Below are 16,925 nucleotides of genomic sequence, written 5' to 3' on the forward strand. Positions count from 1 at the left end.
AATTTTGCTTCCCAGAAATTGTAGACAGTTTGGTTCAGATAAACTCACAAAAATTCTCTACAGGTCTGAATGTTTCTTACACTGATACCTTAAACTTACACACTGATATGTGTCCATTATACCTCAATAAAACTGGGAATTTTTTTGAATTAGAGTTGAAGTAATTTGTCTGAAGTTACACTGGTAGCAACTGACAGAACTAGGATTTGAAACAGTTTGTAAACGTTTGCTTCATCATCTCCTCTGTACTGCTTTTCAAACCTTACTTTCTTTCTCTGTTATTAAACTCTGAGATGATTACACTAGAGGCTCTCTAAACTATTTTGCAGGTCTATCTGAGGTGGAAATAGCATATGAATAAATGGAAAACTTCTGAGCTTTCTAGCTTACCATCACTCAGATTCAATCATCTACATCCTGTCTCTCAGCCTTTGCCTGGATTGTACATGAAGCCTCTAAAGAATCTGCTTCTTCATCTGTGATCAAATTCAGTATCTCTGCTGTAACCCTGTCCTCCATAATCCCAAGACTATGTAGGAATTTGACTGCTCGGTGGCAGGAAGGTATTTGATGAATGTTTCTGCTCCTTCCTTATTTATCAACAGGACTCAACATGTCCTTCCTTCGGTAGCAACAACAAAAGTTCAGAACTAAATTTCCACTGTATTGTACAATTACCCTCTAAAAGGAGTAAAAAATCAAATTTGTCAACTTTACCAAGGTATTAGCAGAGAAAAATCCCAGTTATAGGACAAAACTCCTCAAACATAAGTATCATCAACCTATTCCTGCAAATGAAGGTTGCCAAGTTATCGTTCATAATTTTCTCTTCCTTCTCTTCCCTTGTCTGGGTACATCTGATTGACACTCATGGCCTCTATGGATCCCGCCTCTGCACTGTGACTCATGCCTACTTGCTCCTGCTTATCCTCATAGACTGACCTCAAGCTCAGGCCTTTCACTTTAATTCCTGCAAACACCTCCACATCATGGGTCTTCACTCTTGCCCTGCTCCAGTTCATCCTCACCTAGAGACCAACATGATCCAATTAACCTACCTAATCCTGTTCCTCCTCCTAACGTCCTCCACTATCTCAGACTTACTGGGAAGCCCTAATCTCTGCAGCAAGTAACTTATTTGATTTTCACATTTCTGTGATGTATATTCTGATGTTATCATCTCAGTTTCTCAGGAAACTCAGGCACAGAAAGATAGCTCAAGATCTCCCAACTAGTAAGTGTTACATCAGATATTTATTCTAGAGAGTCTGGTATTAGAGTTAAAAACTATACTAGACTGCCTTCCATCCCTATGTCACTATTTCCAAGAAGTCTTCCCAGATTTCCCCTGTCTTTCCTTTGAAGGCCTCTATATAAACTGTGCCCTGTGTGCATTAAAATGTAAAGTCCCTCATGGAAGAGACATTTTATTTACTTTCTACATTCTAAAGTATCTAAAATCATTCTCAATATACACAAATTATTGGATACTTGTTTAATCCAAATTAATGTGCATAAGTACAAAAGACAATATGGAGGATTTATTTCCTATCGTGAGAGTGCCAGGAGCAAATTATTTCACCTTAACATCTCTCTGTGCAAAGTTCATAGTGGCAGAATATGGTACTACACACCCAGATAACAGAAAAGAATGGGATTTAGAATGCCAAAAATCAAAGGGATGTGGTCCCTGGGAGTCTAAGGATTTCAGAGAAGAAATGTTTCCAGAGAAGTCCAGCCTATTAAATGTCCAAAGTTAATTTTGTGTGAGGCTTACCAAATCTATCATGTCTTAAGCCATTTTAAAGAGTTAGAGGATGGGTAATGGCCTATGAAAACATTTACAAGACCAAGGATTCCAAGTTTCTCACATCTAATGGTTAAAGTGCTATTTAGCATTATCTGTAACTGTCCAGGGCTACCTACAATCCAGGCAGGAACAGATAAGGTCAGCATTGGACTCATTTCCACTAAATGAATAAGGCATCTCTGCAGGACTTAACTTCTTAGAAATGTAGCATTGATCCAAAGTCTCTCCTGCTCTTATGTGCACGTTATATTTGCTAGCTGAAATAGCTAGACAATGACAAAACCTTATGCACAAACCCTATAGATATCTAGGTGACAAACAAGATTTTAAGTTGAATTCAGTTAGCCTGTAGAATTTAATGTTTTCTATTATTCCCAAAGTATGTCCTAGTATTAAACACAGACATCAATCCTCATAGAAGTAGAAGCTCTAACCCCTGAGATGGAAAAAATAAGCTTCAATAATGGAAGAATGATGAGGACAATATTTCTGTTATTCTTCTGGATGCCCTGTCTGACACTATCTTTCCCTGTTTCTTTCAATCTCTATTACGTGGGCTAGCTTTCATTTTGCAGTGAGAGTGCTCTACTATCGCATCTGGAAGGGAATTCTATTTTTTCCAGCTATATTGAAGTATAACTGACAAATAAAATTATATTTATTTAAGGTGTACAACATGCTGATTTTATATACATGTACATTGTGAAATGATTACAATTAATTAGCATCCATCACCTCACATAATTATTTTTTTTATTATGAGAACACTTAAGATCTACTCTCTTAGCAAATTTCAAGTATATAATACTATATGATTAACTACAGTCACACTGGTGTACATTAGATCTCCAGAACTTATTCATTCTATAATTGAAATTTTGTGCTGTTAAAACTATTGCTCGCCAAATCCTTGCATTTTTAGCTATGCCACTGTATACCAATCTTTATTTTCTATTAATCCACTGAATTTAAATATTGTCCTAATTGACATTTTTTAAAAATCTAAGAACTAACAGGAAGCATCTGTATATTTGTATCATACTTCTTTTAGATCTTTTGATTTCCTCTAGACTTAGTCTGAATTCTTTTAGGACTAGGATACATTTCATAACTTGAAAAGCTAGTCATTCACTTATTTCCAGCTCATTCATGGAGTGCCTACTCTGTTCTGGGCTTGGCAATGCCGAGGATGGGAATCCAAAGATGAAGCTGACGTAGGTTCTGCCCTAATGAAATTCACTGTAATTAATGGGGAGTATTTAAACCAATAGTTATAACCCCTCACTTAAAAAGAAATTCATCAAGTTAAAATAGTCTGTGAATTTCAAAACCCATGTCAAACTGAAAAATACTGCCAAGTTTTCCAATTTAATTACCAAAAGTATATTGCTGTCCTTTCCCTTTGAAATCACAAAGAAACTAGGGTGGGACTTATTAGGAATTTGTCTTCAGGTCCCTTGCTATAAAACATCCTTATTATACTATTATTTTTATATTTAACCAATAAATCTCCTTTGGGGTGGAGTGCATACTCAAGCACCTTTACAGAATTCAGCTTTATAAGTAGTAAGAAGACAGATTTTTTAAATTAAACCTAGTTGTAACATTAGGTGACATTAATTAAGCACTTACTATATCCCAGGCTCTATTATTATCTTTCACATTTTACATATGAGGAAAATGGGATTTGAAGAGATTAGATAACTTTCCAGGCTGCCCTGAGAGTCAGTGACAGTTACCTGAATATTCACTCACTAATAAACTGCCTCTCCATGACTTACCATTGGTCTTCTTTCAAAACCCTTGCCCATCTGCTAATGCATTGTGTCATCTCCCACCTACCCCCTCCCCCCCGCCTCCATTCTCCATCTGTGTCCTTCTAGGTAACTGAGAATAAACACAAACACCTCATGTTTCTCTCAGTTCTGGTTCCCCAGCCCATTGACAAACTACTTTGAAGTTCTGTAGCAATCATATTTATGGCCAATAACCTTTCTGCAATTGATCATGTCCTTGAAACTCACCAAATATTATAAATATGCTGACAGATGGTCTAAACACATCAATGTCCTTTACTGAAAAATGTATGGAAGTTTATTTTTTATCCCTGTGAGAGCCCAGTCCCTTGGCAGTGATTTGTGAGACCTAAGATTGAGCACTTGAGAATCTCTGCTTTAAAGCAAAGAGTGACAGCCCAGTATACTTTGAGACTCTAGACAGCATCAACGCCGAAGTGCAGCAGCCCTCAAGCTTGGTAGGTGGTAAGAATCTTGAGGTGCATTCCATAGACTCTTTCCCAATTCTCCTCCCTCCAGTGGTTAGAGATGATGGGTTCCAAGGCCCTGCTACACTTCTCTCCAACCCAACAGCTCTCCCAGATCTTCAGAGTGTTTATTATTATCTTTATCCAAGTGGGCCATAGCATCAAATGAAGTTGAATACTCTGAGACTCTGCCGAAACTGGTTTGGCTCAGTGGATAGAGCGTCGGCCTGCGGACTGAGGGATCCCAGATTCGATTCCAGTCAGGGGCATGTGCCTTGGTTGTGGGCATGTGCTTTGGTTGTGGGCACGTCCCTGGTGGGGGGTTTGCAGGAGGCAGCTGATCAATGTTTCTCTCTAACTTTCTATTCCTCTCCCTTCCTCTTTATAAAAAAAATCAATAAAATAAAATAAAATAAAAGAATCAACCCAAGAATTTACCAAAACTGAAGAACAAGAAACACAAAAGTGTAATTGATAGTTCATCTGTTCTTTAAAAAAAAAAAAAAAAAAAAAAAAAAGGAGTAAAGAGAACTGAGCATTCTGTGATAGTGGTGCATAAGGGCAGGCCAAGGCCACAGGCATGGACTTCTGAGATACAACCCAGGCTGCCAGGGATCATCCTAAACTGAGTTGCTAATCAAGAATCACCTTACAAAAGCTTATTAATAATTTATTTTGACTTGAATTCTACAGATCTGCATAACAATTTAAAAACTCCTCTGCTGATCAACCAAAAGACTTGTGTGCATGTGTATAAGCCTAACTAGTGGTCACGGACAGCAGAGGTATGGGGGCATGCATAGGGAGGGGTTTGGGATGGGAATGGGGAGGATGAGGACAAATATGTGATACCTTAATCAATAAATAAATTTTTAAAAATTAAAAAACTCCTCTGCTATAACTCATGTAGGGATAAAACTACATTGCACATTACATTAGAACTTATAGATCTTCTTGATCACAAATAGCTTGTCAATCTTATTCCTGGAGAGTTCAAGAATGCCAGGGACAGATGCTATTGCTCACTTATATGAAATGGCTTAATGCAAATAACCCAGACTTTCTTAAAAGTCATTGCTCCCACAAAACACTAACACCAAAGGAGGTTGATAGGTATGAAGCATTCCTTAGTTGGATATATTTGGAAAATTCTGAGTTAAATATAGTAATATAGTGAAGTAGATTTCTTGACTATGAGACATATCAGGACTTTTTACAAGTTTAGGACCACTCCAAGACACCTTCATGGGGCCTTTTTTTTTTTTTTTTTTTTTTTGCTTTACCTCCCATCCTCAAGCACCTTCCATGGCAAGATGAATTTTAGCTTATAAATGACAGAAAGGACCTTTAAAAATTTAACAATAAATACTTGATATCGGGGGTAAAATAACAGTCTAGGATACCCCCAAAGATTATGAAGGGTCCAGGGAAAGGAAAAGGTGATAACTGCAGAGGTCATTTTATTCTAGTTTACTGGTTTAATCCAAGGTGCTCCCAAAAAGGCCCCCAGCATAACCTGCTCAAGCATCTGGGACACAACTCTGAAGATAAAGGACTCTCACCTAGCGTTATTAAAAAACAAACAAACAAACAACAAAAATAATTGAACCCTCGCTGGTTTGGCTCAGTGGATAGATAGAGTGTCAGATTGCAGACCGAAGAGTCCCGGGTTTGATTCTGGTCAAGGGCACGTATCTCGATTGCAAGCTCCTCTCCAGTCCAGACCCTGCTCATCGGGGTGCTTGCAGGAGGCAACCAATTGGTGTGTTCTCTCACATTGATATTTCTCTGTCTTTCCCTCTTTCTTCCAATCTCTCTAAAAACCAATAGAAAAATATCCTCAGAGAGGGTTAAAAAACAAAACCCACAATTGAAAGGAGTGCTCAGTTCAGTAGTACATCTGCTAAAATTGGAACGATACAGAGATTAGCACGGCCACTGTGAAAGGATGACACACAAATTCATGAAATGTTCCATAATATTTTATATCAGCCGAGACAGGTTTGGCTCAATGGATAGAGCGTTGGCTTGGGGACTGAAGGGTCCCGGGTTCGATTCCGGTCAAGGGCATGTACCTTGGTTGCGGGCATATCCCCAGTAGGGGGTGTGCAAGAGGCAGCTGATCGATGACTCTCTCTCATCGATGTTTCTAACTCTCTATCTCTCTCCCTTCTTCTCTGTACAAAATCAATAAAATATATTTTTAAAAAATATTTTATATCAGCTGTACTTCAACAAAACTGCAATAAAAAAAGAATATGTTCTTTCAGCATAAAAAATAACAAATGCAGCGATGTACATTAAAAATGTATCTCAGAATTATATATGTAAGTTAATGTTCTCCTTTGTGCAAAAAAATATGAACCATAAATTAATTGCACTTAATTCCTAACATCTAAATAACTTTTGAAGCCAAGAACAAGGTAAAATCTGTTCACTAGATGTACCACCACACTGAAATTTCTATACTAAGGAAATATTCCCATATGGAACTTCAAGGATGCACAAAGACAATTTGTGTTTCTATTGAGATATTTTTATAAAATGAGCAAGTTGGCATGAGATACATATGAGTCCTAATCAATTTCTGAAAATATATTTATGAATTGGCAGTTACAAAATAATCATGGGGAAATAAAGTACAGCACAGGAAAGTCAACAACATTGTATTAACTATGCATGGTGCCAGGTGGGTACTAGACTAAAGGGGGAGGAGGTCACTTTGTAAGTTATATAAATGTCTAACCACTATGCTATAAACCTGAAACTAATATAATATTAAATGTCAACTGTAATTGAAAAGTTAAAAATTACATATCTTTGTGGAACTGATGAGTTGTATACCTGGGAAAATGCCCCCTTTGAAAAAATATGAGATAATGATTATAATTATTACATCCTAATATGTATATGCCCTTTATCCACATTTCTTCATTTTTCACCACAGAGGTATCAAAGTTACCAGAGAATCTAAAAACCAAATTACATGCATTGCAATATATATGTGTTATATTTTATACACCAGAATTTAAAGGAAATATATAAATTTACTTTCATTTATGAGAATATGATCATATGCATAACTATATAAATATATAACTAGATGCAAAAATTAACATTCAAGTTCAGTTCTATTTGCATTTGTTCTACATGCAACATACAAACCTCAATGATCTAAAATGTCTAATTTATCATAACCAAAACATATTTTATTTCCTTCATTTGATTTTATAATTCTCTCAGGGAAATGGGTAGCGTGCTACATTTAGAGTGATCAAATAAAATCTCTTAAGATAAAATATAATTTGCATTTTCAATCTGAAGCTAGTGAAAATCAAAGACACCTGTAATCAGATATTTTTATTATTTATGCTACACAATTCCACATGTATTTAATTAACAAGTGTTAAGAGTAAACTGTGGCCATAGCCATCTTGGCTCAGTGGGTAGAGCGTCACTCTGAAAACTGAAGGGTCCCAAGTCCATTTCAGTCAAGGGCACGTACCTCAGTTTCAGGTTCAATCCTGTGTGGGAGGCAACCAATCAATGTCTCTCTCTCTCTCTCTTTCCCTCTGATCCCCTCCCTTCTGCTCTCCCACTCTCTCTAAATATAATGGAAGAATATTCTCAGGTGTAGGTTTAAAAAAAAAGAGTAGACTGTGACTCTGAATGATGTTATATATTTTTTTAAATATATTTTATTGATTTTTTACAGAGAAGAAGGGAGAGCTAGAAACATCAATGAGAGAAGAACATCAACCAGCTGCCTCCTGCACACCCCACACCGGGGATGTGCCCGCAGCCAGGGTACATGCTTGACAGGAATCGAACCTGGGACCTCCCAGTCCGCAGGCCGACGCTCTATCCACTGAGCCAAACCAGCTTCGGCTGATGTTATATCTTGATTTGTGCTTTAAACCTGACTGAGCATGTCTTCATTATATGAATTATTGACTATTTCAGTATTATTATTTTAAAGTGTAGCTCATTACTTAGATTTTCCCAAATCACTTACAACTTGTTGATCACTTTTAAAACACAGGAACTCTTACTTTCATTAAATTATTATAAGTGTACATTAAGATATAAAAGGTAAGCATAAAAGAAAAGCCTAAAAGATAAAAAATTTTCTCTTACCCAAGAACAAGAAATGAAGAAACGGATGAGTGTTGTCTGTAGACACTGCAGAGTCTATCCAGAAGACCTTAAAAGAAACAAATGTTTCCAAATAAAAAAACAGCCCTTGCAGAAATACAAGGGAAGTTAATTATCATGTAACTGCACATCTTATATAATAAAAGGTCAATATGCAAATTGATCAAACAGTGGAATGACTGGTTGCCATGATGCGCACTCTCACCAGGGGGCAGATGCTCAAATCAGGACCTGCCCTCTGATGGTCAGTGTACTCCCACAAGGGGAGCGCCTCTCAGCCAGAGACCCTGAGCTGGGTTCACACCAGGCAAGCGCAGCAGCAGTGGTGAGAGCCTCTTCCACTTCCATGGCAGCACTAATGATGTCCGACTGATGGCTTAGGCCCTGGAGGAGCAGGCCTAAGCCATCAGTCAGACATCCCCGGAGGGTTCCCAGACTGCAAGAGGGTGCAGGCGGGCTGAGGGACTCCCTTAAGTGCACAAATTTCATGCACCAGACCTTTAGTTTAAAATAAAGATAAGAGAACCCTTTTCAACTACCAAGACTTTCCAGGTTAGAGAAACTGGAATTGCTCTTCACCCAAGAATGTTCTTCAAGTACTTCTAGCTTCTGCATGAAGTTTAATTTCTTTAGTCTCCTAATTCTAGCCCCCTTCAATCACCGTGGTAGCCTCCTTGACCAGAGAGTCTAAGCTTTCTGATGTTATCTTGCCCAGTGGACTTGATACAAGACCTAGAGATGATGAGATCTGCCTCTGTAACAACTCTCCTTTTGTGCAATTAAAAAAACAAAACAAACAAAAAAAACCCCTCTTACTTGTGATCCTTAACTTGGTTTATAGATATAGAAGTGAATGTTGATATTCACGAACTTCTAACAGGTGCTATGGAGTTGCTTTGCATTAGGCAGGGAGTAGTCCTGCCTTCTCTAAGGGACACACAAACCTTGAAACAAAATGGCATGGTCCTAAAATAGAAATCTGTTTCTGATGTTTGGCAAACATACTCCACATCATCTATGAGGCCTAAAGGTATTTGGGGATCTCTATACATGGGATCCAAAACGACATCATTTTCCCCAGTTTTATCAGAATCATGTAGAATGCTCTCTTGTGCATGCTCTCCACAGATTTCTCCTTCCTGAGCCCTCCAGCGCTCTTTGTCTACCGCTATCTCAGGAGATGTCACTTTCTAGGATGTGTTATTACTATCCAAGCTCTTCTCGGTCTCTGCCACTAAAACATGAGCATGAGGGCAAAATCTGGTCTCATCATTCCCTGTTCTAAGCTCCTGGCACAGAGTAGAAGCTTAAGAAGCATCCACTTGCCCTGCCAGGGGACTCAGTTGTTTGAGAGTCATCCTGTGCACCAAAACGGTTGTGGATTTGATTCCTGATCAGGGCACATACCTGGGTTGTCTCTTAGATTCCCAGTGAGGGCACATGCCTGGGTTGTGGGTTCGATTCCCAGTTAGGGTATATACCTGGGTTGCATGTTTGATTCCCAGTCAGGGCACATACCTAGGCTGTGGGCTTGATTCCCAATTGGTGCTCATATAGGAGGCAACTAATTAACGTTTTTCTCTGACATCAATGTTTCTCTCTCTGCCCCTTCTTCTCTCTCTAAAATTAGTGAAAATATCCTTGAGTGAGGATTTTAAAAAAGAAGAAGAAGCATCCATTGAAGGGAATCATAGCCATTCCTCAACAGATGACCTTGGTTCACATTAACCCAAGAGCATCTGCAAGAACTCAGCTGGGTGCCTGTGGTAGCACTCATGCACAATGCTTATTCCACTGGTAACTGGCATCTTGGACTAATTGTTTGGTACCATTCTGACCTTGAGAAATATCTTCTGATAAGATTTGTCACTTGATACCATTATGAAGCAAGTAATGATGTTTATACTTTGGAGCCCAAGTGCTTCCATTTACTTATTCAGTTATTCATTGTCTCAAATAGTTATCTGCTATAGGCAAAGCACTGTGCCTGTTTTCATTGCTGTTGTTATCACTGTTGTTAGTAAAACTAAAAAACCTACAGAGAAATAATTATTATTATTTTAAAGAAGAGTTACATAACTGTAATTTTTTTTTTTACACTGAGCAGCTGGAATGTTGAGAAGTATAGGAATCAAATGGAAAAATAAATGCAGTCAGACAGGCCGGGTGCTATTTAAATTGTAAGATAGCTGGTCACTACTGCAAATTTCTGTGAAGGAACTAACATGATCAGGTGAATTTTGAGAAAGATGATGCAAGAAGATCAACTAGACAGGCTGAGAAACATTTGAGTTTAGAAAGTAGTTGGAGGGGAAAGAAGAAAAGAAAGTTGTAAGAGAAAATTGATATCAGACATGCTATATAGGAGACCTCCTAATATGAGAAGGGACAATGAGTAAGTTAAGAGGTGGATACCATTATGGGCTTGGGGACAATAAGGGCTGAAGTGGCCAAGGGTCAAAAGGCCAGAGCTATTCTTCTTATTTTTCTTTTTTTCAAGTATTGGGCTTAACGTCACAGGAAAGTCACAGTATCCTGCCACCTGTGAAGAATAAGCTCAAGTTGCTGTTGGATGTGTTATTCACAGAGGAGCCATTCTTCAGGCACTCTGCTCTCTTCCCACCCACCAGAGTTATTCTTTATTAAAGGGGAGTTGGATAATAGAAGAGTCTGGAGAGAAAATCCACCAGCTAAGGGCTATTCTACATATTGAGGCATCAATGAAACATTCAGGAAAACGTACCATATATCTGACAATTATTAATTTGACCATAAAGACATGATAGATAGTTGGACAGATAACTTGAAAATCCCTTCCAGTTTGGAGAGTCCATTATTGGGGAATGTACGGTCCTCAAAATCATTTGATCTGGCCCTGCCAAGGCATTAGGGATAAGTTCATTAAATGTTTGACTAAATATAGCAGGCTAATTTTAAGTTGGTAATTTTGTATGGCCCACGAATGACATTATACATAACCAAATGGGCCCTTGGCAGAAAAAAAGGCTCCCCATCCTTGCTATAAGACATGTGGACCAAGAATATATGAAATTCAAGTAATCACTAGAGTGCCCTATGATGAGAGTGGCCTGAGAACGAGAAGATAAAATCCTGGAAATATTCAGTTAGAAGGACGGAGGAGAAAAGCATTAGAAGAGAGAAGGGAGCCAAAGCATTAGAAGAGAGAAGGGAGCCAAAGCAAGTGAGGAGGTAAACACAGAAAAACAGCTTCTCCACTCCAGATAAAAACAAGGAAGCCCAGCATCAGAAAGGAAACAGAGAGAATTGAAAACAACAGATAAGGATATGATACTTTGCATAACATCAAAGAAGAACAATTTCAACACTCCTGAACTCTGTGCCACTCCAATATGTTCCGTTTGAGGAATAATTTGTTCTTGACCAAAAATATCTTAAGCACAAGAAGGTTTAGCCAGTGTTCAACTTATTAGCAATACCATTTACAAAACCATTTTATTCCACTTGTCCTCCTAGAAACATCTAACCCAGTTGATCTCCCTCCCAGCCCTGCTGTTTGGGGCATGGGGGGGTGAGGGGGGGCTGGAAGGAGAGGCAAGACTCTGGACAAAGAAGAGGGATTTGCATAAAGGTTGAGTAAAGCCCCTATTTGAGGCTGCACAGTGCTGAAAGGGCCATTCTTTAACCTGGCAGTTTAATCCTAAAGGAGAACTTTTGTCTTAGAGGCTGTGGTGGACTGCTTTATTCAGCTGACAACCCATAGTAAAAGAATGAATGAACCACTTCCTTTTGGTAAAGTGAAGGCAGCTAGCAGCCCACAGGCCTCACAGCTTACCAAATAAGAGGCAGGACCCAAAAGGTGCTCCTTAAGGGAGTGCCCTCTGCTAGTGTTCCTGGCTGCATGCTGGGTGTTCAGCACTCAAGACAAAGGTCCCAGAGCCCGATCTCCACATAGGAAAGGGGCTTTGGGACCTGGGAACTCCCACAAAGCCCTTCTGTACAATACTTCCTAAAGAGATCAAAAACCTTTCATCACTATGTAGAACTATATAATCATTTCCTATTAGAATGCTTGGAAAGAGCCAGGCTTCTTGCTTCTTTTGCAATTTTTAAAACAAATTTATTTTCATTTTCCTATTTTTGAGAGTGTTAAATTTACAAAATAGAACAGAGAAACAATCCTATATACTAATCCTATACAATAAAGGAGTAATATGCAAATTAACTGAAAGGTGGAATGACAGGAACACCTGCAGCCCCTAACCCCAGCTGGCCCCGCCCCCGAGGGGGCACCCCCACCCTGTTCAGGGGCAGGACCGGCCAGCAAACTGCCTGTGGCCTCTTGCCCAAGCCATCCCAGCCCTGGTTGGCTGCCATCAGTGTATGAATTCATGCACTGGGCCTCTAGTGTCAACATAATTCTACCTCTCAATGGTAAATATTACCATTTCAGATTATTCCTTCCCAATATTTTTTATGTAACTATGAAAACTGTAAACACAGTTAGTTCACAAGGCAAGTCTAATTGGTCCCTATTTTTCAACTGAGGAACAAGCCCTTTCAAAACTAGGTGGTTTCTCCTAACTTATTTTAGCCCCCTTGTCCTCAGGTAATTCCTCAGCCTACATGCCAGTTTGCCTGAATCCTATTACATGGTTCCATATACCGTAGGCTGCCTTATCCAAAAAAGCAGGGAAATCATCTCCAGAATATATTGAATATTTTTTAAAGGGGCCATGTCCACTAATAAAAATCCATATGCAACAAAAGTTAAGATCAATATATGAATTATGTGCGAATATCGCGTGAAAGATAAAAAAATTGATATCACCTTAGTGAAAAGCAAAAAGGTGCTCAATGTATTAGCCACACAATTCTCAAATTAGAATTAAGAGCAAAAGGAACCTTCCATTTCCTGAATGAAAAACTGGACCTCCTCACTTAAAATGATCCCCCTAATTGTTTCTGACTCCTGGCTACACCTATGGCAGATCCTCTCCTCCCTATCCCACTCCCAGCCCCCGCTCCCACACAAATCCTTTTCTCAATACTTATAGCCACATTAAAGCAAAGCTACTCAAATGCCCTCACTGACAACTACAATATTCTGCTCAATGCACTTCAGATACCTTGTGTAATCACATATGTTGGCACTTTACACAAAATGTTCCAGCTTGTTTCTTGTGGAATGCATAGAAAAAATGAAACAGCTCTTACTGAGAGTTTCCAGATTCTTCATGGTGATTAACGTTGTTTGAGAATTTCACCTCAAAGTACAATCATTTTGTACAGACAGACCTTTCAATTTCCTGGTCAAACTCCTGTCTGTTACTTTAAAGCTTTCTCATTTCAAAGTGCTGTGTGGTCCATGCCTTAACGCACAGCTCACAACCTGGGTTTCTTGAAAAGATCAGAAAATAGAACTGATACCAAAGAAGGCAAAAGAGTAAACAGCCTTTATTAAGTTCTGTTTGCAGAGTACCCAGGGATGTTTCAAAGTGGTCTTAACTCAGCTTCAGGAAGAGAGTGAAGCTCCCACAACTTATTGCTTATACTAAGAAGTACACTTATTGCTTTATACAAGAAAACAGCTTTACAAGTTCATTCTCCCAAATGGAAGACACAGAGGCTAGCAAACCAATATATATCTTTATATATAAAAAGTCAGTGACCATAATGCCATAAAGTCTAGAAGGATCAGTTGCTATGACACCCACTGCGGCCAGCCAACTGGCAGGATCAGGGGGTGGGGCCAGCTGGCCAACCGCCTACAGCCCCTCCCCCCAGCCACCCTGCTCCTGATTGGCCTCTCCCACCCTGATCAGGGGGCAGGACTCAGGGATGGCAGGCCAACGTCCTGCAGCCCCACCCGGTAGCTGGCCCCACCCCTGATTGTCAACCCCTACCCCAATAGGGGGTGGGGCCAGCTGGCCAATCTCCAGAAGCCCCTCCCCCTAGCAAGTTCCACCCCAGATCAGCCCCACCACTCCAATCAGGGGCAGGGCCAGCCAGCCCACCACCCACAGCTCCTCCCCACATCCAGCTTCATCCTGATTAGCCCCCACCAATCTAATCAGCCCACAGCCCCTCTCCCCAGCCAGCTCTGCCCCCAATCAGCCCCACACACATCAATTGGGGGTGGGGGACACTGGCCAATCACAGCCCCTCCCCCCAGCCAACCTGGCCATGATTGGACACCAATAGGGGGTGGCCTGCCAACTTCCCACCTTCTCCTCCTCCTGAAAGGCCTGGCCCTGATTTTCCCCGATTGGAGCCAGGCTGGCTGGACCCTAACTATGCACAAATTTGTGCACTGGGAGACATATATATATATATATATACACACATACATACACACTTTAATTCACACTTTAAAAATTATTAACCCACTGGCTTATCTAGTGGAAGTTGCAAAACTGATGGAAATCAACATTATTGAAGGCAAAATGCTTAGGATTCTGTCCCAGCTCTGCAGTAGCTGTGAGACCTCGCCTCTCTGAGTACCTGTAAAATGGTTCTAATCCTTGACTGCCCAACCCCATAGTCACTTTCAGGAGGATCAGATACCATAAATAAGGGGAACTTCTATAGAAAGTCTAAAATGCATTGCACACCCATGTATTTTGTGAGTATCTCAAATAAGGTTTACCTTAACCTTGAATGTTAAGGTTTGCATTAACAAGGAGACTAACAGCATGATAACACACTGGGCGTTCAACAACTCTGAGGTGGCTTTCTCCTGGAAAATAATAGCATTCATGAATTCAACAAATACTGCAACCAGTAAAACATTGTCAAAAATTCAAACAAAAAGGAAATATCTTAGAACACTGTGTGCACACATATATTATAATTAAATATCAATGCAGGGAGAACACACTAATCAAATTCAAGAATTCATTCTTTAATTTCCAAAGCTAAATTATTAGTTTGATGGTGTAATATTTAGTATATCTTGATCCCAGGTATTAGCATATGAAAGATCTGTCCTTAACTACCTGTCCTTCTAAAAGTACGACTTGTATATTTAAATATGGGGTATATTTATTGGTGGTCATGAACAAACTATAATCAAAGAACAACCTGTTACTTAAGCAATGTGTTTGTTAGAAATAGAAACAGAAAAAAACAAATCATCAACCTCCAAAACATCCTTCCCTAGTGGGACATTGGGTAGATTCAAGTCAGGACACATACTCCATAAATATGGATCAAATAACAAGAAGAATATTCTCTCTCTCTCATAAACAGTGTCTAGCAGTTCATTTAATATTTATGCAGTCTTTGAGAAAAGACTGCATAAATATTAAATGAACTGACCTTAAGCTCTTTATAAAAGACAATGGGAAAACTATAGTTTCTTTATAGAGTGTAATCTGGAAGGCCTATGTTTACTTGTCTTATTTAAAAAACTAACAATTGTTTAGCTCTTGTCTTTCCAGACTAATGTTCTAGGATTGTCACTTAAAAAAACCCATTGGGGGTCTGTGGCACACACAGCTTGCAACTATCAACATTCAGACATAGCACAAGTAACATGGGTATGACAGGAGACATAGCAGCTTTTTATGGCTGCAGTGGGTAGGTATGACTCAGTTTCCCCACACCAGAGTAATAAAAGAGGTACCAAAAATCCATAGAAAACTCTGACAAAGCAAAACCTCCATGACTCTGGATCTTTATTTTAAGCACAGGCTGCTCCTTTGCATTCTGTCCCTGCCTACACATCCAGGTTGTGTGTGTGTGTGTGTGTGTGTGTGTGTGTTTTCCCTAGATGTCTCACCCACACCTCACACTCAGGTTCAAAATGAAACTTGCCCAATCTGTTCATGCTTCTTTGGGTACCCCCATCTTAGTGAGTGGAACTACTAAGGTGACCAGACGTCCCGCTTTTGGCTGGACAGTACCGATTTTTAACAATTTGTCCCGTGTTCTGCTGCATTTTTTAAAAAAAAGTCCCAATTCTTTCCAAAAATCAGGACTTTTTTGAAATGCCACAGGACTTGGGACAAATTGTTAAAAATCGGAACTGTCCCGCCAAAAGCGGGACGTCTGGTCACCTTAAACTAGACACACAAGTCAGAAAGCTGCGGCTTTATTCTTGGCAGCTCCCCTTCTTCATCACCCCAAATCCAACCATCCCAGCAAGTCCTGATGAGTCTACCTCCCATCACATATGGGATCTGTAATATCATTCTTCCTTAAAATCCTGTCATGGCTCCCTATTGTCCAAGAAATGAAAGGCAACTCCTCAAAATGTCCCTTCCATTAGATGCTGTCTCTTCCTACAAAAGCTCCAGGACTGGCCACCCTCCAGTGACCACCTCCTGCTTTGGAAAATGTCATGCTTCTTCACTCCTCCTTGTTTCTGTTCATGCATGCCCTTCCCTCGGCCTTCTCCTTTTAGAGATATGGGGACTCATCCTTCAAAGCCCAATCTAAATCCCCCTCTTTAAGATGTGCTGAAGCCCATCCCCCAGGATAAATCAGTCTCTCCCTCTTCTGCAACACCAAAGGTACTAAGTTACAAATTCAAGCACAACGTGAACACTTAGGAGATACAATGATTCATTTCCACCTCTTTCTGCCCCTTTAGCCTGTGGGCTCCCAGAAAGCAGTTTTTATTCCCACTGGCTTTCCCCTAATCCCCAGCTCCAACAGCACCTGTAACAATGGGAATGTGTGTTGAATAAAATCTGAGTAGAGGCTAAAACCAGA

This window comes from Pipistrellus hanaki, assembly GCF_964339955.1.
Source record: "Pipistrellus hanaki genome assembly, chromosome: X".
Lineage (NCBI taxonomy): Eukaryota > Metazoa > Chordata > Mammalia > Chiroptera > Vespertilionidae > Pipistrellus > Pipistrellus hanaki.